Raw genomic sequence first — 3,964 nt, forward strand, 5'->3', positions numbered from 1 at the left:
ATGGCATAAGATGAGGTAGTGTTTTGTTCTAGTGTATGCAGGGTTGCTGGGTTGCAATCAACTCAACTGCATCTAACAACAACAGTTGTTACCTTCATTTTCTATTTATATTGACAACATTGTTGAATATATAAAATTTTGGGGAAAATTATATTCATTCATTTTTGGAAACAAACAAGGGGTAGATAAAGTTTCTGGCCTTAAACGTGTATGAGGTTTTAGGATTTGCCTTCTTCAAAAAACAAAACACAGATTTCTAGGCTCAGATCATTAGGAATAAAAACTAGCCTCCTTCCTAACTCACTGCTTGACCGCAGGCAACCATCTCCCTAAAGTACATTGAGAAGTCCTCTTTTGACTACAACTTAAGTTGTTCCTACATTCTGGGAGTGCTGGAAAAAATAAGATTATATCCAGAGAACTCTAAGCAAAAGAATCCTAAATTCCATTATTGTTATACTGTATTTTAACCTCTCCCTTCCTTGAACTGCTTGACTCAGCCCAACCCCACCTCACCTTGAAAACATTTCTATTCTGAATATAAATGTAGGTGTGGATAGGGTTTTCTTCATCCACAAATTTTTCAAGGAACAAAGCGGAGCACAGACTGTGTGGTCATGTCTACTGGAAAGATTCTTAAAACTGAAAGGGATGTAGATAGACAGTAAAAATGCTGGGGCAGAAAATCCAATCCTGAACTTCAGATGATCTGTCTCAAGGTCATGGGTAGGAAGACTGCTGTAGCATCTTTGGGTGCAGGTCACAGAAACCAACTGTGGCCAAATTATGTGGAAAAGGAATTCACTGAAATATATGAGAAGTTCACAGAACAGTGAAGGCTGTAATACCAGGTTTGAAAAGGGCAGGAACTAGGGAAACTTTGGATGTGAAGGTAACAAGTTGATCAACAGCCTCCTTGTAATAAATGAACATCAATCATTTGCAGTCTTATCCTCTGCTCAAGGGTCAAATTTCAGAGACAGCATGTTGGACGTACCTTGGGTCCCATGTCTGTTCCTTGGCCGATGGACATTGCACTGGGTCTTACTTCAGAGTACCCAGTGGTCTGTACTCAGTGGAGAAGAAAAGCTCACTAAAAGCAAAATTTGAATGCTGATAACCAGAAGAAGGGAAAATGGAGGCTGGTCAGGAAAAAGAAACAACTTAACCATCCTTATGCTTACAAATTGTTCATTCATGGCAGTCATTGGCACTAACACATTGTAAAACCTCATCATCCTATGAGCTGTGTAACAGTTCACTCTATCGTTCCGTTCCCCTCCCTTGACACTACAGCTAGGACTGTGACTTCAGGAAGTGTGAGAGAAAGAATGGTATCCTGGAAAGCTCTCACCCAAAAGTCTGTTAAGAGTCTCAAGTTCCCAAGACAAGCAACCACCTCCTTGTGGAAAAATATGGCCTACCCAATATAACTGTTAAACAGTCACATTTAAGTCAAGGATGTGTTGCTTCGGTGATTCCATCTGGAGACTTGGCTGGGAAATTCACTCTTTAAAAACATGGCAGCAGTATCTCTATCAGATTTTTACTTTGATCAATTACTATGCCATTCAGTAAGAAAATGGTATTTAGGTCAAAGGCCTATACTGCCCCAGCCCAGGGCTGCGTTTTGTTTTCCATAGCACACCTTGGCAAACTCCTTTTCTGAGTTCCAAGTGGATGGGAGCTGGACCAACCTAAGGGCATTTTGGAGCTGTGGGGGAGGGGAGGCTTTTTTTATCTATTCCAGGTGGGTTAATTCAAGGGATGGAATTGAGCAGTGTTCATGCTCCCCTTGGTTCCTGGGTGTAAAAGGGACTTTAATTGAACCAACACTGGTACTGGCCATTTTTCAAAGTAGCCTCCTCCCAGACACATTCTACTTCATCATCCTCTTATTTCCTTCCTGGAACTTACAATAATCACAAATTATTTCATTTGTTTATTGTCTTTTAATCACCTATTTGTCTCCCACCATTAGGATATATGCTCCACAAGGTCAAAGTCTGTCTTATCCACAGTTGATTCCACCACAATGCCTGGCAAATAGCAGGCCTTTGATAAATATTTGTTTTATGACTGAATCACTACAGGATGGGATGCAATGTGATTGCCAGGGAAATTGAGCACAGCCTTCTTTGCTCTCAATCTCCTAGTCATTTCATTCATCCAACTGTTAGTTTTAGTGTACTACTACTATGCAGCAGTAAAGAAAGCAGACACAGTCATTGTCCTTGTAATGCTTAAAAAAACCCCAAAAAACCCACTGCCATCAATTGATTCCGACTCATAGTGATCCCTATTGGGTTTCCGAGGCAGTAAATCTTTAATTGCTCCATCTTTCTTCTGGGGAGTGGCTAGTGGGTTTGAACCATGAACCTTCTGGTTAGCAGTCAAATGCCTTAGACACTGTGCCACCAGAGCTCCTTTTGCAATGCTTAGAGCACTTTTTTGCTAAAGGATGTTGTGGTCCAACCTGCTCTGACAACCAAGTATCCTAAAATTATCTGAATAGTAATAGGAGGAGTAATTAGTACTAATAGTACCTAGCTGTAATCTATTGAGCATCCACTATGTGCCAGGCACTTCACACATTTTATCTCATTTAAACCCTTCCAACAACTCGATTATGTCAAAAGTTTTAAAGATGAGGCAGGTAGGTCTCAGAATGGTAGAGGAATCACCCAAGGTCATGCAGCTGGTGAGTATTGAAATCAGCTGATATATATGACTGCAAAGCCTATGTATGACTATCACTTCGTGGCTCAGAAACAGACAGCTGCTAATAGGGTACCACTCTCTGTTCCAAGATATCTATGGCTATAGAAAACATTCCACTGCACCATTCAGAAAATTTAGAATGCCAACCAGTCACTCCCTCTCAAGATACCTCACCTTTCCATGATAATAATTGCAACCATTTATTCCACACACAGAGTCACCATACCAAAAAAAACTGGTAGATGATCATCCATTTCAGAAGGTGGTATATGATTAAGAACCAATGGTATTGAAGGAAGAAGTCGAAGCTGCACTAAAGGAACTGGCAAGAAACAAGTCTCCGGGAATTGACAGAATACCCATTGAGAAGTTTAAACAAAAGGATGCTGCACTGGAGACACTCACTAGGCTATGCATTTTGGAAGAGACACATATTTGTACCCATTCCAAAGAAAGGTGATCCCACAGAATGTGGAAATTATCAAACAATATCATTAATATCACATGTAAGTAAAATCTTACTGAGGATAATTCAAAAATGGTTGCAGCAGTACATTGACAGAGAACTTCCAGAAATGCAAGCTGGATTCACAAGAGGACGTGGAGTGAGGGATATCATAACCAGTGCTAGATGGCTCTTGACTCAAAGCAAAGAATACCAGAAAGATGTTACTTGTGTTTTGTTGACTATGCAAAGGCATTCAATTGTATGGATCATAACAAATTATTGATAACATTGAGAAGAATGAGAATTCCAGAACACTTAATTGTACGCATGAGGAACCTGTACATAGACCAGGAGGCTGTTGTTCAAACAGAACAAGGGGCTACTGCATGGTTTAAAATCTGGAAGGGAGTGTGTCAGGGTTGTATCCTTTCACCATACTTATTCAATCTATATCATGATCAAATAATCCAAGAAGCTAGATTATATGAAGAAGAACATGGCATCAGAGTTGGAGGAAGGCTCATTAACAACCTGCGATACGCAGATGACACAGCTTTGCTTGCTGAAAGTGAGGATGACTTAGAGCACTTACTGATGAAGATTAAAGATTACACTCTTCAGTATGGATTACACCTCAGTATAAAGAAAACAAAAATCCTCACAACTGTACCAATAAGCAGCATCATGACCAATGGAGAAAAGACTGAAGTTGTCAAAGACTTCTTATTACTTGATTCTACAATCAACACCAATGGAAGCAGCAGTCAAGACATCAAAAGATGTATTGCATTGGGC

This window comes from Orycteropus afer, unplaced genomic scaffold (assembly GCF_000298275.1).
Source record: "Orycteropus afer afer isolate SDZICR_OR568_19922 unplaced genomic scaffold, OryAfe1.0 scaffold00041, whole genome shotgun sequence".
NCBI classification, from domain to species: domain Eukaryota; kingdom Metazoa; phylum Chordata; class Mammalia; order Tubulidentata; family Orycteropodidae; genus Orycteropus; species Orycteropus afer.